Genomic DNA, 24,698 nt, shown 5'->3' with positions numbered 1-24,698 from the left:
TTGGAAAAACTACCTTACAAACAAATATTAATACAAATATATAAATAAAAAATAAATAAATGCAATTTTTCTGAATTTAAAATTTGTGTGCTTTGATTTAATTTTTGTTTTTGTTGTTTTTTAGGGTGAATGAAAAAATATGTATACTTATATACAAATTAAAAACAAGAAACTGATAAAAGAAATAAAAAAAATTAAGATTTAAACAAATTCACCGGGAAACTATGAATACAACAACCAAAGCAATCAATAAAGCTAATAAATCTACAATTTCTAAAATTGAAAATAAAAAATAGCAAAAAAAATACCAATATAAAAAAGTTAATATAGTAAAATAAAAAAAAAAAAAAAAATACAAAATAAAAAACAGCAAAATAACAAAAATTGAAGTACAAATATGAAAAAAAATTAAAATGACAAAAATGTAAAGTTGAAATAAAAAAATTTTATTTAAAACAATAATGCAACATTCGAAATAACGCAATAATAATAATAATAATTAATAAAATAAAAATCGTAAAATTATAAAGAATAACAAAATTAAGAAAATTAAAAAAACAGAAATAAAAATTGTAAAAATGTTGAATAAAATAAAATTCGAGAGATATATAAAAAGTAAAACTAGAAATTAAAAAAAATTAAATTTGTTTTAAATTTAATAAATGCAAAAAAATGTTTTATTAAATGAAGTTAAATAAAATTTATTGAAAGATTTTGTAAAAATAAAAAAAAGTTTTTGATTTTGTCAAAGTTAAAAATACACACATATTAAATAACGAATAAAGGTAAAACAAATGTGTTTCTTTAACAAATAAAATTAATGAAGATTAAAACGATAATAATCACACACTAAAAGCAAGAACAAAACTTGTCTGCTGTATTAAGTAAATAAACAAAGTATGTATTTATTATCACAATTGTTTTCTTTGTCATTCATTCTAATTAGTGTTTGATACCGATTACTGTTTTATTTTTTTACTACCTTTTTTATGAACACTTTTTTTCACAAGCCTCTTTGAGATATTTATTGCATTGCTGAGCTGGTTTTGAAAGCGAAATAGAATCAGCATACAACAATCAACTTAAACAAAGCAGTGTAAACAAGTTCAGTTAATTAAAAAAATAAATAAAAGTGTAAGAAAGTAAAGTTATTAAACGCTGAAAAATCAGACTGAGAAATGGTAAATGATATGTAGGACAGCGCGATTAAAATGAGCTTTGTATGTAAATATCCAGAACCATGAAAATTGTTCAATGAACAGAAAAAGTTAGAACGCAAAGAACACTTTTGAACTTCGAGATTGGTACAAAAAACTAAGGGTAGTGCTTATTGTGAACATAGAAAATTATTTTCCAGCAATTGATCGAAGAGAGCCGAAAAGGTTTACCTATCTACATCCGACTTTGACAGCAGGGTACTGAATTAGAAAGTACACGTGAAGGGCGGCCAATTGTCAAACCGACGCCAATACAACTGAACATTAGACATTGTAGGATGAAGAGAACTACATATATGAATCTTGAGTAGAGTTTATAGTTTGTGTTCTGTTTCTTTTTCTAAAACACGTCGTCGATGCAACGTAGATATTTAAATATACTTTGAATTCACTTAGCGAGAAGGCGTCAAGAGCTGCCACAAATGTCATCAACATGGAAATAAATCAGCTCATATTGCTGTTATGATATTTTATAGTTTATTGCCTCCATAAGTTATTTCATTTCTCTCAAATCAAGCTTTAAACCAGGCACGCTGTTTGGTGTTGCTCAAATTAATAGAGAAGCAACTGAAGCGCGACGGAACAAACGTTCCAACAATCAACCCTGACGACGACAATAACAGCTGCTTTCATTGTGTTTCCACAAAAGCCTATTTTTGTTCGTAACATAATATGTGGTGATTAATACATGGATACTTATCACTATCCACTCACTATTGTGTGGATGGGGTTGTAGTGAAATATGAAAGAATTATCAAGCAAAAATATGTTTGTATGTATGTAACAAGAATTATAATAAATGTGAATAAGTACTTCGCTTCAATTATATGTATGTAGTGTAAAGGGTGTTATCAACCTATTCACTGTGGCTATACTCATAAGCCCCGAGTGGTTCAAGGGACTGTAAATAATTACAAAAAGTCATCGATTATTGTAACACCCTCACTTTGTTTTCCGAGAACACAATAAATTATGGTTTGATTTTCGGGCTGAAGCTGCAATGTACTCAAAGCATCTGCAGGTTGAATCAATCGTATCGACTTCCAGGCGAGGTCTATGCCATAGAGAGAGCATCCAGACTGATCCAGGATAGTACGGTCCCAGACATCAATGTAACGATCTTTATCGACAGCAAGACCGCTTTAAAGGCATTAGGAACCCACGAGACAAAATCGGATATCGTGCGGAGGTGTCGTGCCATGCTGGCGTACATAAGGCACCCAAGAGTCTCCCTTTGCTGGGAGACAGCCGGTGCACAGCAATATTTAAGGGAATGAGATTGCAGGTTAGATGCCCAGAAAAGATTCCGAAATGGGCATAAATAAGCAAGACGAATAGCTCCGTGCAATCGCCGCTGGGTTATTTCCTGAGCAAAATGGTTAGATATGGGATTAGGGCAACGGAATCGCTGTGAACCAAGCTTCTTCTCAAGCTAAGGAAATCATTGCGCTATTGCACCATTGCTTCAACGGTGGCGTATACCAACAAGCTCTGCAGAAGCTGTCAGGGTGAGGAGGAAGATGAGTCGATTCATCTTCTGCCGATGTTCAGGACTACAAGCAAGACGAGTCAGATTTCTCGTCGCGCGGGCTTTCGACAAACAGAGTTTTCGTCCACCAAATTGTGAGGTATGTTGTTCTTTAATAGAATTAACATTTTTCTGCTGCCCGACGACTATTGTGTTCGGTTATAAACATCATTTAAGAAAAGTATTCTACCCATTTCGCTGATATTGTCACTGAGGCTGAAATTAAAAGGAACAAAACCAGAATTTAAATTAAAATCGGACCTCAGCTCAAAACTGAAGCCAAAGCCAGGGATGAAACTGGAATCGGGACCGAAACACATACTCAAACTAAAAATGGAATCGATATCCAATTTTCACCTCTGTGATCGAACAACTCGTCAGGTGAAAGCAGTTACGAGAATGAGTAGCTGGGCGGAACCCAGACTCCAAACAAGAAGGAACCGAAACTGCACCGAAATCCGAAACTGAAAATCGAAGATACACTGGAACCGGCACAGAAATGAAAACCAGAACTAAACTGGAAACAGAACTATAAGTAGAACTATAACCAAACTAAAATCAAAACCCAATATACAAACGGAACAAAAAGCTGAGCCAGAAAAGAAAATTTAACCAAGACTGTTGGAATTGGAAATGAAATCAGTACCCGTAACGGAAACGCCAACTCACATTGGAAACGAAACAGACACCGAAACCGGAACCGGAGCCAGAACAAAAACTATAATCTATTCCGAAACCAGAACCACAACTGAACGCATTGTTTACTATATAGTTTGGCAATTTAAATTGAGGTTATGTTGCGAATATAGTGGAATGCACTCGAATTCAGTGAAAGAGACACCCGAATGGAGAGGAATGAAGTACAGTAGGAAGAGCAGAGTTGCATTGGATAAATATAACTTCAATCATTGCATCAATATTAAAGATAAATTTAGAAATAATAATTAAATACTTAGTATAAACAAACATTTTCTTTCAATTACTGCAATTAAGGTGTCCTAGATGATATATATTCCAAAATTATAACATTTTATGTCTGTTTAAAAATTTAACTTCAATCTCCCTAAGATTTCCGTAATATGGTCATTAGTGATGTTTGTGTGTGTGTGCAAATTTTGAGCGATCAGATGTTAGTTGCGCTACTTGGTAAAGTTTACAATGACTGTACTGAAACTAGAACTAAAAATAGAATCGAAAAGAAACTGCGAATTGAACAGATACATATTGGAACCAGAACAAAAAATGGAACCTGTTATTGATATTTAGAGAAAAATTGCAAAGTTTACAAACGGCGATGGCAAGCAACACTTAGAGACCAATTGCAGAGCGAAGAGCGGGGAATTCATATTGCTGAGTGGTTAAAGGCATCTGCCTTTACACTGGTATTAATGTTGGAGATTCGAGTTCAATACTCAGCTCCCGAGAAGCTAGCTGATGAAGAACATGTCCTAGTAAAATTTTGCAATTTTTCTCTAAATATCAAAAACAAAACGCATTGTATAAAGCAATATGAGCCAGACTCGCTAATTACATACAAAAAATGGAACCAAGATCGAAATTAACACCGGAATTAAAACTGAATATTCGGATTTTCAACGTAAAAACCGAAACTAGCTGTTTTCTAAAGAAAAATAAAACAAAACCAAATTAATAACTGTAACGTTGTTGCGGCCCCTGAGTGGATCATTGTGGATGGTATCTATTGTGGTGCGCTATAATGTGACAGGTCAGTGTCATCATCAATTGTTATGAATTGAAAAAATTGCAAAAAATCAAAATTATTTGTGGTGATATGAAATTATGTATGTATGTGTGGTGGGGAGAGGTAATGAAGAGTAGTTGGCATGCTAATACCATGGCGGAACGATACAAGGTGGCAGCATGGGACAGCTGATTATAAACTTTTTTTATTTGATTTGATGCATCAACTTCCGGCGCAGTACGATTTTGACATTTGTCCATCGAATTTACAAAAACAAAGTACATTGAATTTTTATTTATGTTTGTAGGTTTGTCACCATGCTGCCACCTTGTATCGTTCCGCCATGGCTAATACCCCACTAAACCAAAGCTTCCGATTTTTTCGGAAATCAGTCTTTTCTAAACAAAGTCGAAAGTCTACCAATCTAGCTTAACGAATTCGCAACGATTGGCCAAACCAGAATCTCCGAAGTTGTCGGATATCAGACTTGTCTGAAGAAAATCTAATATTTTCCGAATTTATACATATATTTGCTGCAGTGAGTGAAATACAAAAGCAAGTGTGAGTAAAATCATGTCGCGTCAAGCTCAGCACAAAAGCATTAAAAGAGAAACAAAAAAAATACTGGACTCCATTTTTAACAATGAAACTGAAAATCGCGCTGAAAATGCGCAGAAATATAGCACAGACATTTTTGAAGGCGTGCAAGTCGAAAGTGCAAACAAAATGGACATTGATAGTGATTTTGACTTGCTATCTGTTTGCCAGAGTTCTTCGCAAGTCAAAGAACCAGAACCAGGAAACGAACCTGAGAGTCTAAGGAGTTTCCTCAAGTCTTGGACAATCAGACACGGTATTCCGCAAATAGCCGGTAACGAACTTCTCAGTAGACTTCATAAAGTCGAAGAGCATGATGTGCCATGCGATGTACGCACCTTGAGAGGAACTTCCAGAGAAACTCAAATTGCAAGCATGGGTAGCGGATCATATTACCATTACGGATTAAAGAATTCTCTCACCGATTTCTTATACAAAAATATAAAATTACGCAATTCGAATACAGACACTTTAGAGCTAAACTTCGGTATCGACGGATTACAGATATTTAAGTCATCAAAGCAAACTGCTTGGCCTATAATGATGAGTGTTTCTAATTATGAAGACGTTGTTTTGGTTGGGTGTTATGTGAACTCGGATGTAGAGGGAGTGCGAAGTCCAAAAACAAAGCCGGAAGCTTCCAATATATTCCTACAGCCTTTAGTAGACGACCTGAAGGTGTTGCTACAACAAGGCTTTTATTATGATGAGAACGTATTTTCCATCTCGATTGGAGCTTTTGTTTGCGATTCTCCCGCTAAAGCATTTATTTTAAATATCAAAAGCCATTCAGGTTACTATTGCTGCTCGAAGTATACACACAGAGGTGAAAGGTACATGAGAAGAATAACCTTCCCTTCTAACGCAGCGAGTATGCGAACAGATTCATCATTTAAGGAAAAATTACAAAAAGAGCATCACTTAACTCTCGATCAAAATTTGCTAGAAACTATAAATGTTGGCTGCGTCACTCAATTCCCGATAGATTACATGCATTGCGTTTGCTTGGGAGTTACTCGTCAGCTTGTTAAACTCTGGGTAAAAAATAAAAATGAAAGTTATTCGTTATCAAAATAGCAAATAGAAAACTTGTCCTTCGAAAACATTGTGCTAAAAAAAACAGTTTTCTTCTGAGTTTCCTCGAGTGCCGAGAACAATTGATGAATTAGATAGATGGAAAGCAACCGAGTACCGATCTTTTGTTGTATAGTGGACCTTATGTGCTACAAAACAAACTCGATGAAAAAGGTTACCGTCATTTTTGCAAATTGCACTTTGCGACGAGGATCTTATGTCACCCGGAGCTATGCTGTCAATTCAATAACGTGGCTAAAGAGCTCCTTGAAGAATTCGTAAACGACTTTGTGCACCTCTATGGCCAAGAATTTGTAACCTATAATTGCCACAGTCTAAAACATTTATATGGCGATGTTTTAAAATATGGATCTCTTAATAACTTTAGCGCGTTTAAATATGAAAATTATCTTTATCAATTGAAAAAAACAATAAAAAAGGGATCGAATGTGTTGGCGCAAATATCCAACAGAGTTATTGAAAAAAGTTCCATAATAAAACAAGAGACACATCGGGAATTGTTTCCTATTCTAAAAGGGGCTCTAAAGGACAACACTTTCCGAGCTATCATATGTGAGCACTTCAAATTGTCGGCACGACCCCCAGATAATTATTTCTGCGTTAATAAAAGGGTATATATTTTAACAAAAATAACAGCGATCAATAATGACATATGCATCTTCGCAAAGAAAGTTAAAAACCTCCAACGTAATGACTTTGAATCCAGAAGTTGGGTTCTGAATATTTACGAGACAAATTGTTTGCTAATTTCTGACAACGAAGAGAAGTTTAATCTAACTAACATCGACTGTAAATATCTTTATTTTTATATAGAAGCTGAAAAATGAGTAGCCATTACACAAATGTCCGTAGAAGGTGAAGAAAGTGGTAAGTTTTATCACATGTGCTCCTATAAACATTTAATTTATGAATGGAATTTATATTTCTGCAGCTATTTACCCCGGCAATGAAGTAGTAATATTAACACAAGAGGAGCAATGCATTCCTTCTTCAATGGGGCAAACTCAAGGATATACGGAGAATATCACTGAGAACAAACCATGTGAGTCACTTATCTACCTATAAAAACTTAACTTTTCTTGGTACTAGTGCAGTGGCAGAAATTTTAAGACTTTATTTTTTATACTTTTGCAGATAGCGAACATTTGTTAGAAGTTATTGTAAATCAAAATAAGGAGCTGATAGAAGAAAATAAAAAACTTCGCGAAGTCAACAATAAAATTTATTAACACTTTGCAGAAGAATTTGTCGGTTTAAAACGATCAATAGACCAAACCTTAGCTGCCTTTAAACGCGAACGCACTTTATGTTCCAAGCTGCCAAACCTTCCCTTCAACGATGTGAATGAAATATTGGATTTTGAAAAAAATTTGCAAAACGATGAAGAAATGCGACAGGAATTGGTAAATATGATAAGTAGTTTAGTTGAAAATGTAAGCCGTTAGAGGTTTAGAAGACAGTATTTTTCAACGCCTTTCTCAGGCAATTGAAGTTATTATCACAGGACTATAATCACACCTCTTTACACCCCTTTTAACTACTAACTACATTAAAATGTTTTTTCCCTTTTTTAGGTTCAACAGATAACGAAGTTCGCTAGACAACCGACAGATGACCTCAAAAAATTTATCGTTGCGAACTTGAAATATATATTTAATGACGATTATTTGGCACGCAATTTTTCATGGACAAATGTCAATAACAATATTTCTGTGAAGGATTTTATATGTATTAAACTTCTTAAAGGTACGTTATTAAACTTATTCAGCAAATTCCTAATTCATTTATGTACTAATTATAGAGTCGGCTATGGAAAACATACCCCAAACAAACTACACTAAAATAGACGAGCCTTGAAAAAATTTTTTAATAGTGCCAAGGACCGGTTCGCAAAATTATCGAAAAGAACAAGTAGACAACTTGAGGGAGATAAAAGCCAAAAAATGTAGCTAAAGAATTTTAGCCATTTATCTTTTTTATTTTATTTTATATGCAATTTTTGAATGGTTAGGAAATCTCTGATTTTTTTTTCTCAATATTGAATTCTTATACATATATGTTTATATGTAATTTAATTTAAACTATTTAAACATAATAAATTAAATTGTATTAATTAAATAAAAAAAAAATTGTTTTTAATTGGATATTTAGATAGATTTCTTTAGGAAATTTCTTCAAGATTCTGTAAGCACAAAGCTTTACGAACTCGTTGAGAGATTTCTTAAAGATTTCGTAACGATCGTACTTTACGAAATCGTTAAGACATTTCTTAAAGATTTCGTGAAAATATTACTTTACGAAATCGTTAAGGTTTTTCTAAAAGATTTCGTAAAGAAAGTTCTTAACAAAATCGTTACGGCGTTTCTTTTGCGTCAACCCTGTCATACAAATTTCTTTACTACTTCCAAAGAAAATCGGTTCCGATTTCGGCAAATTCTTTAGACACAACGATTTCGAAAAAAAGTCGAAACAAATTGTTTAGTGGGACGCGAGATGTTAGACCAGGGTTAACCAAAGTTAAAAGTGTGGCTGTGTGAGTAAAACTAAAATAATCTTATTGGTGGTGGTTTAGTTGTTGATGAAAAATCAATGAGGTAGGCACGCATGTTTGTTAAATTCGTAAATATATCGCAATTAAACAACAGCTTCACTCGATGTTGCTACTCTGCTTGTTCAGCGACAACTAACGACGAAAGAGAACAATAATACGTGTGAAGTGGCGCCAATAATTATTCAACTAAATGGTGACCATTGTGTTAGAGTAATTAAAGGTTTACTGTTACAGTGATTAAATTTCAATTGAGATAACGCAATTTTATAGTTATGTATGTTAACAAGATTTTTATTGATTTTTGAAAAACATATTTTAAACTTTTTTTGCCTATATAAAGTACATAGATGCTTACACTGAACGGCAGCTGTTTTCTGCGACTATAAATATTAAATGTCTTTAATGATTGCGATATTTCAAGGTGAAACAATGGATGCTAATGTCTGCAATAAAAACTCAACTCAAATAAACATTTCAATAAACAACCAATTACTTACTTACTTACTTAATTGGCGCTTAACCGTCTAAACGGTTATGGCCGTCCAACAAGGCGCGCCAGTCGCTCCTTCGCTCCGCCAACCGGCGCCAATTGGTCACACCAAGGGAGTTTAAATCGTTTTCCACCTGGTCCTTCCAACGGAGTGGGGGCCGCCCTCTACCTCTGCTTCCATAGGCGGGTTCCGATAGAAACACTTTCCTGGCCGGAGCATCATCTTTCATTCGCATAACATGGCCTAGCCAGCGCAGCCGCTGCGTTTTAATTCGCTGGACTATGTTGATGTCTGCGTATAGCTCGTACAGCTCATCATTAAATCTTCTTCGGTACTCGCCATCGCCAACGCGTAGAGGTCCATAAATCTTTCGAAGAACTTTTCTCTCGAACACTCCCAAAGCCGCTTCATCTGCTGTTGTCATGGTCCATGCTTCTGCCCCATATAGCAGGACGGGTACGATAAGTGACTTGTAGAGTATGATTTTCGTTCGCCGAGAGAGGACTTTACTTTTCAATTGCCTACCTAGTCCAAAGTAGCATTTATTGGCAAGATTGATTCTTCGCTGGATTTCAGTGCTGATGTTGTTGCTAATGTTGATGTTGGTTCCCAAATAAACGAAGTCTTTTACTATTTCGAAATTATGGCTGCCAACAGTAGCGTGGTTGTCAAGGCGCATATGCGCTGACTCTTTGCTCGATGACAGCAGGTACTTCGTTTTGTCCTCATTCACCATCAAACCCATCTTTACCGCTTCTTTTTCCAGCTTGGAGTAAGCAGAACTAACAGCGCGGGTGTTTAGGCCGATGATATCAATGTCATCAGCATATGCCAGTAATTGCACGCTTTTATAGTATATTGTTCCAGTGCGGTTAAGTTCTGCAGCTAGTATAATTTTCTCCAGCATCAAATTAAAGAAATCGCACGATAGGGGGTCACCCTGTCTGAAACCTCGTTTAGTTTCGAACGGCTCGGAGAGGTCCTTCCCAATTCTGACTGAGCTGATGGTGTTGCTCAACGTCATTTTGCACAGCCGTATAAGTTTTGCGGGGAAACCAAATTCAGACATAGCGGCATATAGGCAGCTCCTTTTCGTGCTGTCGAAGGCGGCTTTAAAATCGACGAAGAGGTGATGTGTGTCGATTCTCTTTTCACGGGTTTTTTCCAAGATTTGGCGCATTGTGAAAATCTGGTCGATGGTAGATTTACCAGGTCTGAAGCCGCACTGATAAGGTCCAATCAGCCGGTTCACGGTTGGCTTCAATCTTTCGCACAATACACTTGAAAGGACCTTATATGCGATATTAAGAAGGCTGATTCCACGATAGTTGGTGCATTTTGCAGTATCCCCCTTCTTGTGGACTGGGCAAAGAACACTTAGATTCCAACCGTCGGGCATGCTTTCGTCCGCCCATATTTTGCTAAGAAGCTGCTGCATGCGCCTTACCAACTCCTCGCCGCCGAACTTGAATAGCTCCGCAGGCAATCCATCAGCGCCCACGGCCTTGTTGTTTTTCAATCTGGTTATTGCTATTCTAACTTCGTCATAATCGGGCGGGGGGACATATATTCCATCATCATCGATTGCGGGATCGGGTTCTTCATCTCTGCGCGGTGAATTGCTGCCTCCATTTAGGAGAGCAGAGAAGTGTTCCCTCCATAATCTAAGCACTCTCTGGACATCAGTTACAAGGTCGCCGTTTTCATTCCTACAGGAGTTTGCCCCAATTGTTACTCACAAAACAGACAATTTAATCAATTTCAACATACGTGGTAAAAAAATAAATAAATAAATAAGACAATAAAATCAATAATTTGTTTTGAACTTGATAATATTTAATAGAAATCAATTTAACTGAAGTGGCAAGTAACGAGCAACAAAAAACGAAACTACAACAAAATACATGAACTGATTTTGTAAGATTCATCAGCTTCTGGTTCCATATGGAAAAATGCACGCAGCTGTTACGATTGAGGGACTGTAAATTAAAAATTCAGTATTTCAATTCTACCAAATAGCTTTTAAGTATACTCAGTAGCTTTTAAGACTACTCAGGGTAGTCTCGGGAAAGCTGTGTTTGCTGTTGCCTGTCATAAAATGCAACAAAAATACGCATACCTCGAAGGTTCGAGATCAAGGCTGGATACCATTGATAATACTCCTTCGGGGAGTGTTTTTAACAAGAACAATATGCGCTCTGGGATTTCTAGTAGGAGAGCTAAGAAGATTTCTGCTACGGCTGTTTAGATCGGACTGTCGTGAGCACTCCATCAAGAGCTGTATCTAAATTTAATGCAAATATAATTTCTATAATAATTTAAACGTTCCTTAGATGATGTGACTAACTGGAACCCACGCGTTTGTATTCTTCTAGGCACTTTGACACCAGCAACACCACACAAACCTTGGAAGAGCATTCGAAAGTGCAAATTTAAAATATCTTTATTTTAAAACTATATGAAAACATGTTTCTTGATCTCAAAATACCGGTGCTAAAGAAGTAAAAGAACTTTAGGGAGCACAAATATACAACTGGTTACGTTCTTAATTTCCTAAAGAAAACTCGCAGAAATGGCCACGATAATATATAGATAATATAATCCAAAGAATAAAACAATGGTAGCAATCATTAGTGAAGAAGCTCAAAAGGAAGAAGGAAAGTTACGACCCGATGTGAAAAGAATATCTAACATATGAACAGAAGACCGCAATGTAGAAGCGCAGCCCAAACAGAAATCGTCCACTTCTCAAATTTTTGTTAATGGAATCTAATGTTTCTCCTCACTTCTAAGCTGGTACGAAGATATGGACTTTGCTGGTATTTTGTACCAATTTATGGGATAGGCCATTTTTAAACTGAACTCTTTTTGACCGATTACTTAGCGCCGACAACGTGGGCTCCAGACTAGAGATGCACAACACCAGCAGAGCGTGAGCATAGAATTCACTCAAGAGATGTTAACTGCTTGAATTACAAACGAAAACTGATTAGGGCTGACCACATTCAACACGGCGTCTACAGACCACGACCACAATAAAGCAAAGCTTGACGACAACCGTAGCCAAGCATTGCCTTCTTGATTACTTTGAAAGCGGCAGCCACCAATATAAATTACAGCAAACAGTAGCGAAAAATTTAGAAAAAAATGTTTAAAAAATGTCCAAAAGAATGATTTTAGCTTTTATTATCTGTTTTTACTTCTATTTTAGTTTTTTTTGACAAAATAAAAAGGACGCCACTCACTGTCGCTTCCCAAAAATAGAATTAGGTTTAATCTAGCTACAACGGCTTTCGTGATTGATTGTCGTGTTGCTCTGTCACGCCGAAAATAACGACGCTAATAAGAACATGTGTTAAAATAATATGACAGATGTGGCGGCTACACCGCCGTCGTGAATGTAGTCAGCCCTATTGACTGCTGGGTTTTGCTTAATATTCGTCGCTGTGCTCACAAGACATATACATAGCTCTCAAGAGCAACTCTGCGCTAGACCAGAGATACACACGAGATCTACTGAAAACTATTCGGCGTTCACCTACTTTGTGTTTTCTCATTGCGTTCTATCCCGCGTCTAAAAAGTCAACACTAAGCCAAAAAACACTACAAATAGTTTTCTAATCAATAGCGGCAAATGGTAAGATAAAACACCGGCAATGTGATAAGTTCAGTTGACTTTAATAATGAACTGATATATTTCTGTTATCACTGTTTCAGTAAAAAATAAATAATCATAAATTAACAACATTGAAATACATTTTAGATTTCATTAGCAGTTTCGGTATGGATTCTGTGACTTCGACAACAATCGTATAATAAATAATTATGCATTTATAAAAAAATAAACGTATAATTTTACAGATAAGTAATATGGAGAAGGGGAGCTTGCTGGCTTGCTTTAAAATGAGAAAAAAATGATAATAAAAGCTATAATATTTTATATTTTGTTTAACTTAGTGATAAGAGTCTTGATATTTTGGAATGGACTTTAAACCATTTAGATTTTTTTTTATACAAATACGCATTTTTTGTGACAAAATTAAGAATAGATCGAATTTATGAATTCAAAGCCGAAATAGTTTATATAAAAAGAAAATCAAATAAATAATTTTAAAAATAAACAAATTGGTGGATATAATTTTTGTTTATTTTAGTACAGTTTTCCCAAACCAAATTTGTCAATTTGCCGAATCATTTTTCTTTGAAAGCGTTTCACAGCTGCTCTACTCTGGTCTGGAATGCTCTGCTGGACTGGTGTGCTTATTTTTTGGGTTAAATATTCCTTAACATGGAGCACTTGGAAAAATAGTAAAAAGTTCTCTCTAATTTCTTTGACGGTTTAATGCCGATTTTTTGTGTTTGAGGAGGAAAAGAGAGAATGCCTTAATGTTATCAGTGATAGAAAATCATACTATGATGATGAACATTTTCTGAATATATGCCTTAATTCCTTACGAGGTTCGTACGGACTCATATGATCGCAATTAAACTCGATACCCGAATGTAGAAGGCCTAAAGCAGACCTCGTGAAATTAGTATAATATATTCATGTTCGCTTTTATTTGGTACCCAATTTTACTCGAACGAAACTTGAAAAGCTGTTTTGAGAAGTTAAAACGGGCAAAGACTTGGTCTTCCTTCTTGCTGTTCTTGTAAGAATGCTTTGCTTCTTTTCGACAGATCTCTGTTCTCATAAGCACTTTGTTTCACTAAAAACCAATCATGTTTTGGGTTTCATTTGAACTGACTCTAAGAGAACTTATTAACCTGCAATGCTCACAGCCTCGTCTTTATACCCCCTACTTACTCACGCTCTACCCTTTGCTCATATTTTCGATAGATCTCTCTGCGAACAGAAACAACTACTCATGGCGAAACCAGGAGCAGGTGACCGCCGAAAATCAGCTGACTGGTACTCTTTTTAATGTGATTTGACACTTCAACTTTACAAAAACAAAAACATGTCACCGTGCTACCACCTTGTATGCTTCCGTCATGCAACTACTCATATTTTTTACGCTCAGTTCTTAACCATTTTAACCTTTTTTTTATGCTCAGCTGAGCAGAGCTCACATAGTATATTAACTTTGTTCGCATAACGGTAATCTGTAACGGCATAAACTAATCGAGATAGATATAGATATATCAAAATGATCTGGGCGAAAAAAGAAATTCATTCAGCCATGTCCGTCCGTTCGTAAACACGATAACTTGAGTAAATTTTGAGGTATCTTAATGAAATTTGGTATGTAGGTTCCTGGGCGCACGTCTAAGATCGCTATTTAAAATGAACGAAATCGGACTACAACCACGCCCACTTTTTCGATATCGAAAAACCGAAAAAGTGCGATAATTCATTACCGAAAACGGATATAGCAATGAAACTTGGTAGTTGCGTTGACCTTATGACGAAAAATAGAAGATTAGTAAAATTTTGGACAAGGGCGTGGCACCGCCCACTTTTAAAAGAAGGTAATTTAAAAGTTTTGCAAGCTGTAATTTCGCAGTCGTTGAAGATATCATGATGAAATTTGGCAGGCACGTTCCTCCTATTACTATATGTGTGCTAAATAAAATTTAGCAAAATCGGGTGACGAACACGCACTTCTAAAAAAAAATTTTTTTAAGTAAAATTTTAACAAAAAATGTAATATCTTTACAGTATATAAGTATGGATTCTGTGACTTCGACAACAATCGTATAATAAATAATTATGCATTTATAAAAAAATAAACGTATAATTTTACAGATAAGTAATATGGAGAAGGGGAGCTTGCTGGCTTGCTTTAAAATGAGAAAAAAATGATAATAAAAGCTATAATATTTTGTATTTTGTTTAACTTAGTGATAAGAGTCTTGATATTTTGGAATGGACTTTAAACCATTTAGATTTTTTTTTATACAAATACGCATTTTTTGTGACAAAATTAAGAATAGATCGAATTTATGAATTCAAAGCCGAAATAGTTTATATAAAAAGAAAATCAAATAAATAATTTTAAAAATAAACAAATTGGTGGATATAATTTTTGTTTATTTTAGTGCAGTTTTCCCAAACCAAATTTGCCGAATCATTTTTCTTTGAAAGCGTTTCACAGCTGCTCTACTCTGGTTTGGAATGCTCTACTGGACTGGTGTGCTCATTTTTTGGGTTAAATATTCCTTAACATGGAGCACTTGGAAAAATAGTAAAAAATTCTCTCTATTTTCTTTGACGGTTTAATGCCGATTTTTTGTGTTTGAGGAGGAAAAGAGAGAATGCCTTAATGTTATCAGTGATAGAAAATCATACTATGATGATGAACATTTTCTGAATATATGCCTTAATTCCTTACGAGGTTCGTACGGACTCATATGATCACAATTAAACTCGATACCCGAATGTAGAAGGCCTAAAGCAGACCTCGTGAAATTAGTATAATATATTCATGTTCGCTTTTATTTGGTACCCAATTTTACTCGAACGAAACTTGAAAAGCTGTTTTGAGAAGTTAAAACGGGCAAAGACTTGGTCTTCCTTCTTGCTGTTCTTGTAAGAATGCTTTGCTTCTTTTCGACAGATCTCTGTTCTCATAAGCACTTTGTTTCACTAAAAACCAATCATGTTTTGGGTTTCATTTGAACTGACTCTAAGAGAACTTATTAACCTGCAATGCTCACAGCCTCGTCTTTATACCCCCTACTTACTCACGCTCTACCCTTTGCTCATATTTTCGATAGATCTCTCTGCGAACAGAAACAACTACTCATGGCGAAACCAGGAGCAGGTGACCGCCGAAAATCAGCTGACTGGTACTCTTTTTAATGTGATTTGACACTTCAACTTTACAAAAACAAAAACATGTCACCGTGCTACCACCTTGTATGCTTCCGTCATGCAACTACTCATATTTTTTACGCTCAGTTCTTAACCATTTTAACCTTTTTTTTATACTCAACTGAGCAGAGCTCACATAGTATATTAACTTTGTTCGCATAACGGTAATCTGTAACGGCATAAACTAATCGAGATAGATATAGATATATCAAAATGATCTGGGCGAAAAAAGAAATTCATTCAGCCATGTCCGTCCGTTCGTAAACACGATAACTTGAGTAAATTTTGAGGTATCTTGATGAAATTTGGTATGTAGGTTCCTGGGCGCACGTATAAGATCGCTATTTAAAATGAACGAAATCGGACTACAACCACGCCCACTTTTTCGATATCGAAAAACCGAAAAAGTGCGATAATTCATTACCGAAAACGGATATAGCAATGAAACTTGGTAGTTGCGTTGACCTTATGACGAAAAATAGATTAGTAAAATTTTGGACAAGGGCGTGGCACCGCCCACTTTTAAAAGAAGGTAATTTAAAAGTTTTGCAAGCTGTAATTTCGCAGTCGTTGAAGATATCATGATGAAATTTGGCAGGCACGTTCCTCCTATTACTATATGTGTGCTAAATAAAAATTAGCAAAATCGGGTGACGAACACGCACTTCTAAAAAAAAATTTTTTTTAAGTAACATTTTAACAAAAAATTTAATATCTTTACAGTATATAAGTAAATTATCTGAACATTCAACTCCAGTAATGATATGGTGCAAAAAAATACAAAAGTAAAAGAAAATTACAAAATGGGTGTGGCTCCGCCCTTTTTCATTTAATTCGTCTAGAATACTTTCAAGGTCATAAGTCGAACAAACATTTACCAATCCTTGTGAAATTTGGTAGGCGCACAGATTCTATGACGATAACTGTTTTCTGTGAAAATGGGCAAAATCGGTTGAAGCTACGCCCAGTGTTTATACACAGTCGACCGTCTGTCCTTCCGCTCGGCCGTTAACACGATAACTTGAGCAAAAATCGATATATCTTTACTAAAATTAGTTCACGTACTTATCTGAACTCACTTTATCTTGGTATAAAAAATGGCCGAAATCCGACAATGACCACGCCCACTTTTCGATATCGAAAATTACGAAAAATGAAAAAATGCCATAATTCTGTACCAAATATGAAAAAAGAGATGAAACATGGTAATTGGATTGGTTTATTGACGCAAAATATAACTTTAGAAAAAATTATGTAAAACGGGTGTGACACCTACCATATTAAGTAGAAGAACATGAAAAAGTTTTACAGGGCGAAATCAAAAGCCCTTGGAATCTTGGCAGGAATACTGTTCGTATATAAATAAATTAGTGGTACCCGATGAGTCACCCTGGTCCACATTTTGGTCGATATCTCGAAAACGCCTTCACATGTACAACTAAGGGCCACTCCCTTTTAAAACCTTCATTAATACCTTTTCAAATACCTTTTCAATACCTTTCAAAGCTTCAATCACAACAGACTGCCAATGATTTCGCAACTCGACTCTCACACCTGCTCTCTGAGGGCACAACTCATCCTGAAGGAATACAGGAGCAGTGGGAGCATATCTCCAAAGCACTTCATACTGCCGCCGAGGAAAAAATTGGTTACCGGCGGCCACGAAAAAACAACTGGTATGATGAAGAATGCCGCGTTGCAACCGAAAGAAAGGACGCTGCCTACAGGGCTACGTTAAAAGCGAGCGCGACAAGAGGAGTGTGTGAACGCTATCGTGAGTTGAAAAGGGAAGCGACACGCCTTTTCAGGAAGAAAAAAGCAGAAGCAGAAAGGCGTGAGTGCGAGGAGCTTGAGCTGCTAGCCACCAGGAATAACGCCCGAAAATTCTACCAAAAAATACGGCGACAGACGGAAGGTTTTAAGACCGGGGCAAACTCCTGTAGGAATGAAAACGGCGACCTTGTAACTGATGTCCAGAGAGTGCTTAGATTATGGAGGGAACACTTCTCTGCTCTCCTAAATGGAGGCAGCAATTCACCGCGCAGAGATGAAGAACCCGATCCCGCAATCGATGATGATGGAATATATGTCCCCCCGCCCGATTATGACGAAGTTAGAATAGCAATAACCAGATTGAAAAACAACAAGGCCGTGGGCGCTGATGGATTTCCTGCGGAGCTATTCAAGTTCGGCGGCGAGGAGTTGGTAAGGCGCATGCAGCAGCTTCTTAGCAAAATATGGGCGGACGAAAGCATGCCCGACGGTTGGAATCTAAGTGTTCTTTGCCCAGTCCACAAGAAGGGGGATACTGCAAAATGCACCAACTATCGTGGAATCAGCCTTCTTAATATCGCATATAAGGTCCTTTCAAGTGTATTGTGCGAAAGATTGAAGCCCACCGTGAACCGGCTGATTGGACCTTATCAGTGCGGCTTCAGACCTGGTAAATCTACCATCGACCAGATTTTCACAATGCGCCAAATCTTGGAAAAAACCCGTGAAAAGAGAATCGACACACACCACCTCTTCGTCGACTTTAAAGCCGCCTTCGACAGCACGAAAAGGAGCTGCCTATATGCCGCTATGTCTGAATTTGGTTTCCCCGCAAAACTTATACGGCTGTGCAAAATGACGTTGAGCAACACCATCAGTTCAGTCAGAATTGGGAAGGACCTCTCCGAGCCGTTCGAAACTAAACGAGGTTTCAGACAGGGTGACCCCCTATCGTGCGATTTCTTTAATTTGATGCTGGAGAAAATTATACTAGCTGCAGAACTTAACCGCACTGGAACAATATACTATAAAAGCGTGCAATTACTGGCATATGCTGATGACATTGATATCATCGGCCTAAACACCCGCGCTGTTAGTTCTGCTTACTCCAAGCTGGAAAAAGAAGCGGTAAAGATGGGTTTGATGGTGAATGAGGACAAAACGAAGTACCTGCTGTCATCGAGCAAAGAGTCAGCGCATATGCGCCTTGGCAACCACGCTACTGTTGGCAGCCATAATTTCGAAATAGTAAAAGACTTCGTTTATTTGGGAACCAGCATCAACATTAGCAACAACATCAGCACTGAAATTCAGCGAAGAATCAATCTTGCCAATAAATGCTACTTTGGACTAGGTAGGCAATTGAAAAGTAAAGTCCTCTCTCGGCGAACGAAAATCATACTCTACAAGTCACTTATCGTACCCGTCCTGCTATATGGGGCAGAAGCATGGACCATGACAACAGCAGATGAAGCGGCTTTGGGAGTGTTCGAGAGAAAAGTTCTTCGAAAGATTTATGGACCTCTACGCGTTGGCGATGGCGAGTACCGAAGAAGATTTAATGATGAGCTGTACGAGCTATACGCAGACATCAACATAGTCCAGCGAATTAAAACGCAGCGGCTGCGCTGGCTAGGCCATGTTATGCGAATGAAAGATGATGCTCCGGCCAAGAAAGTGTTTCTATCGGAACCCGCCTATGGAAGCAGAGGTAGAGGGCGGCCCCCACTCCGTTGGAAGGACCAGGTGGAAAACGATTTAAACTCCCTTGGTGTGACCAATTGGCGCCGGTTGGCGGAGCGAAGGAGCGACTGGCGCGCCTTGTTGGACGGCCATAACCGTTTAGACGGTTAAGCGCCAATTAAGTAAGTAAGTAAGTAAGTAAGTAATACCTTTAATTTGATACCCATATCGTAAAAACACATTCTAGAGTCACCCCTGTTCCACCCTTATTGCGATATCTCGAAAAGGCGTCCACATAACTAAGGCCCACTACGTTTTAAATAATCATTAGCACCTTTCATTTGATACCCATATCATACACGCGCATTGTAGAGTCACCCCTGGTCCACCTTTATGGCGATACCTCGAAAAGGCGTCCACCTATAGAACTAAGGCCCACTCCCTTTTAAGATACTCATTTGATACCCATATCGTACAAACACATTCTAGAGTCACCCCTGATCCACCTTTATGGCGATATCTCGAAAAGGCGTCCACCTATAGAACTAAGGCCCACTCCCTTTTAAGATACTCATTTGATACCCATATCGTACAAACACATTCTAGAGTCACCCCTGGTCAACCTTTATGGCGATATCTCGAAAAGGCATCCACCTATAGAACTAAGGCCCACTTCCTTTTAAATAATCATTAACACCTTTCATTTGATACCCATATCGTACAAACGCATTCTAGAGTCACCCGTGGTCCACCTTTATGGCGATATCCCGAAATAGCGTCCATCTATAGAACTATGGCCCACTCCCTTTTAAAATACTCTTTAATACCTTTCATTCGATACACATGTCACACAAACACATTACAGGTTTACCCTAGGTTCATTTTCCTACATTGTGATTTTCCCTTATTTTGTTTCCAAAGCTCTCAGCTGAGTATGTAATGTTCGGTTACACCCGAACTTAGCCTTCCTTACTTGTTTCTGGTTTGATTTAGTCATATTTGGCGCTTTATTGTTATGAGCGAACCATAAATGATTTTATTGATGATATAATCATGAAGCGTTGGCAAAGGCTTAGACAGCGAACAAATAAGGTCATGAAACTGTAACCTGAAAATTGAGATGAAAATAAAGCGAAAAAATTAATATACTTTGTCAGCTCATACAAATGCCTGAGTAAATGGCTTAGGAAAATTTGAACCAGAGGAGCTCAGGTTGGAAATTGAAAAGTGTTCAAGTGTTTGCTTTAGCTTAACCGAGAGCCACCTATGCAAGAACAGAAAAAATAAAAGATTTCTTGTGGCGTATTATTTTTTGGAGTGCCCTCTCCAAATAGTCCCCAAGTCTTTTAATAATTGAAATTAATTGTTGTTAAATGACGTAGTTAATAATGAAGCACAGCTTTTGGCGAACATTTTAATTGTTTTTTTTTTTTTCTTTATTAATTTTCGCTTTCATTTTCATTACAGGTCAGCCAGCCTAAAGAGTCGCACACAGAAAAGAAAACTAAAATTGGATCACAATTAAGCGTTAATTGAAAATCCGTTTGAAATTTTTTAATAAATAAAGTAAAATGTGTTTCCGTAAGCTCGTGAGAGGCTGCGTCATCAAGATTGACGCATAACACGTACGAAAGTGAATAAAAGGTAAAAGAGGAAACAAAAAAATCAAAATCACGTCTTGACCATCGCATTACCAAATTTGTGACTATACGGAGGTGATTTAACATTGACATTCGAAACGTCGTGTGAGATATAAACGACAGAAGGCACTTACAATTCACGCATACAGCTGTTAAGTGTTCTCTTGGCTGCTGTATAACGGTACATATCTGGCTAAAGCTGATGCCGCTTGAAACGCAAAAACAGCATGATTAAGTATTAAATTTCCGCAGATTAAGTATCTTAGCGCATATTTTTTTTGGCATCTGTGTCAGTTGGTCAACAGCACATGAGGGTACGCGCATGAAAAGGGACCACATGTAAACTTCCTTTTTTTCGTACAAATGAACAAATGAAACAACACACGATTGGAATGCAATGCAATGCAAATAAAAGGCCATGGGAAGCACATTGGTGCGAATGCAGCAGGCGTGAGAACATAGAAAAAAAAAAAAAAACAAATAATAACAGTAAAGGAAGTGTTTCACAATAATTAGCAGTCAGCTTGGAAACTTAGGCATGTCGCGGATAGTTAATGAGAAAGGCAGAGTGTCAAATAAAATAATGCAAGTCATGCACTTCACAAACAATGTTTTCTTTTTCTTCTTCCTCTTGTTTCTTCTGGAATTCACGTTCTTTTCAAATTAAGGATATATGTTTTTCTCCTTTCACATTTACCTCGTTTACAATTGTTTAGCTTTGATCTGGTCATTTTTGGTATCCACAAATCGATTGAATTAGTTTTCAAATACATCATATGCATTGCAAAATTTAGTTCAAACAGCAGATTTATTTATTATTTAAATAAATATTTTGTTTACTTATTTTGGTGAAACTACGAATTTTTTGGTTGAATTTGCAATAAGCAATTAGTTTAAATAACTAGAAAATTTGTGTATAGTTTAAGAGACAAAAGAAGCCAGACTTTTATTTTTTGGTAAATATTTTTGTAATTGAAGCAGAAAAACAGAAAAACTAAAGAAATATTTTGACATTTTTTTTTTCTGTTGTGACTTTTTTTTAATTGTCGCCTATGAAAACCTTAAGGTTGCTAGATAGGATAGAAATTAATTACGTGATTCACAACGCAAACGAACAGACGAACGAACGAAAAATTACACTGAAGATGTCAGACCGCCGAACACGGTTTGTCTCCAAATCAAATTTGACAAGGGATGACGGAAAATCGTTCCAATATACATCAATTATCCACTCTCCCGGAAAATCAACGATACAAAATGAATCACATAAAATTCGATCATGTGCAACTCTCGCCGTCTCGCTATTTCTCCCTATTTCGATTCTTTACAGGGATTGCTTACACTCTAACACAATTTTAGATGCTTGCCATACGAGATAATTACCTCAATTGCTTCTTGACTGTCAATATAAAAGTTGACGCGGATGCAGTTTAATATTTTTTCTTCCAGTGTTTCTACTGCTTTAGTTACAGCTACTACTTCCGTCAGTGATCTCTCAGCTTGCAGGATTTCATTTCTGGGTCAGCGCCGTATACCGCAGACAATACACCTCCCATTACTTTGGAATCATCAGTGTACATGTGTACCTCTTGTCCGCCATTTGGACACCCTTGCGCCAACCATCCACCTCTATTATGGCTCTAAGAGCACTGAATCTCGTTGTAAATGTTAAAACTATGTTGGTATGTGCAGAATGGCCTACAAAGCAGCCGTCGGGATTGTTTTCAGAGTTCCCTTAATGCTTAGCATTAATAGTCTGCATATCCACTCAAATTTTTTGAAGAAAGTAGCTACCGACAAGCTACCCACCCAGCATTTTTTGAAATTATTAATAATATGAGAGTCTTTTTCGAGTCTCCAGCATGATCAAAATAAGCATATATGCGCTCACTTTCTGATCAGAAAAGACGCCCTCGTCGGGAGAAAATGGTACCCTACGCGCGACTACACTTGGTGAGCCTCTTTTAACCCATTTTTCTAATCAGTATTTAGTCTTTTTCGAGTCATATTTACCATCATTTATGAGTCTTGTGGGAATAATTTTTCAGCGTGTTAAGCTTTTGCGATCAAAAGAAGACTCGAAATCGACTCCCTCTTATGAGTGAAATATGATTTATTGAAAAAGCAACAACAAAATGTAAAGCAGACAAAAATTGTTTACTCAATCATATTTCGATCCCCAATGTGATCCATTTGTGATCGCTTTACATTTTGTTGTTGCTTTTTCAATAAATCATATTTCACTCATAAGAGGGAGTCGATTTTGAGTCTTCTCTTGATCGCAGAATTTATTAAACAGTTTAGTCGTCAAAAGGAGTCGAAAATGTCTCATTGTGGTGATTTATACTTTAATCAATCTTCCATATGCTATGTGGGTAGCTGACGAAGAAGTGAAATTCAGAAACATGTCCTAGTAACCAGCGCCGTGCGTAAACTTTGTAATTTTTCATGATATGGTAAAGATGGGTTTGATGGTGAATGAGGACAAAACGAAGTACCTGCTGTCATCAAAGCAAAGAGTCAGCGCATACGCGCCTTGGCAACCACGCTACTGTTGGCAGCCATAATTTCGAAATAGTAAAAGACTTCGTTTATTTGGGAACCAGCATCAACACTAGCAACAACATTAGCACTGAAATCCAGCGAAGAATCAATCTTGCCAATAAATGCTACTTTGGACTAGGTAGGCAATTGAAAAGTAAAGTCCTCTCTCGGCGAACGAAAATCATACTCTACAAGTCACTTATCGTACCCGTCCTGCTATATGGGGCAGAAGCATGGACCATGACAACAGCAGATGAAGCGGCTTTGGGAGTGTTCGAGAGAAAAGTTTTTCGAAAGATTTATGGACCTCTACGCATTGGCGATGGCGAGTACCGAAGAAGATTTAATGATGAGCTGTACGAGCTATACGCAGACATCAACATAGTCCAGCGAATTAAAACGCAGCGGCTGCGCTGGCTAGGCCATGTTATGCGAATGAAAGATGATGCTCCGGCCAAGAAAGTGTTTCTATCGGAACCCGCCTATGGAAGCAGAGGTAGAGGGCGGCCCCCACTCCGTTGGAAGGACCAGGTGGAAAACGATTTAAACTCCCTTGGTGTGACCAATTGGCGCCGGTTGGCGGAGCGAAGGAGCGACTGGCGCGCCTTGTTGGACGGCCATAACCGTTTAGACGGTTAAGCGCCAATTAAGTAAGTAGTCATGATATTTATTTGCTGACCACTTTATGGATTTTTTTATTAATGTTAGTTTTTTAATAAGCTGATGCGGTCTGATGTGCGCTAGTGCAAGAAAAAAAGATACACTTTTTCTCTTTACAAATTTTTTGCAATTTTTCTATATCAATAACAAAAAAGGAGACTAAGCCAAAAGGCACAACAAAAGAAAATTGAATAACAGTATATTTAAAATACTTGTTTTAGCCTATTTTTGTGGCAATTGCTATGTATATATTGTATTATATAGAACAACTAGAAGACCCGGCAGACGTTGTTCTGCCCTAAATTTGGCCTATCTGCATACATTTTAATAAGCTTTTTCCGTCTAACTCTGCCCTCCCCCCTCTTCACTTTTTCCGAATCCTTTTATTCACTCCTTCCTC

General features: G+C 37.0%; 1 protein-coding gene and 1 long non-coding RNA gene across 11 annotated transcripts in view; one reads left to right on the top strand and one right to left on the bottom strand.

Moving 5' to 3' along the window:
• bif (bifocal) overlaps window positions 1–24,698 on the bottom strand; it is a 177,700-nt gene that overhangs the window by 101,248 nt on the left and 51,754 nt on the right. The gene's annotated exons all lie outside the window — the stretch shown is intronic.
• Window positions 7,366–8,075, top strand: LOC137249125 (uncharacterized). The gene is made up of 3 exons (XR_010952255.1): window positions 7,366–7,542; window positions 7,723–7,885; window positions 7,941–8,075. It is a non-coding gene; the product is annotated as an uncharacterized lncRNA (long non-coding RNA).

This window comes from Eurosta solidaginis, chromosome 4 (assembly GCF_040869045.1).
Source record: "Eurosta solidaginis isolate ZX-2024a chromosome 4, ASM4086904v1, whole genome shotgun sequence".
Lineage (NCBI taxonomy): Eukaryota > Metazoa > Arthropoda > Insecta > Diptera > Tephritidae > Eurosta > Eurosta solidaginis.
Note: the sequence above shows the minus strand (reverse complement) of the source record. Positions and strands in the feature narration are given on the sequence as shown.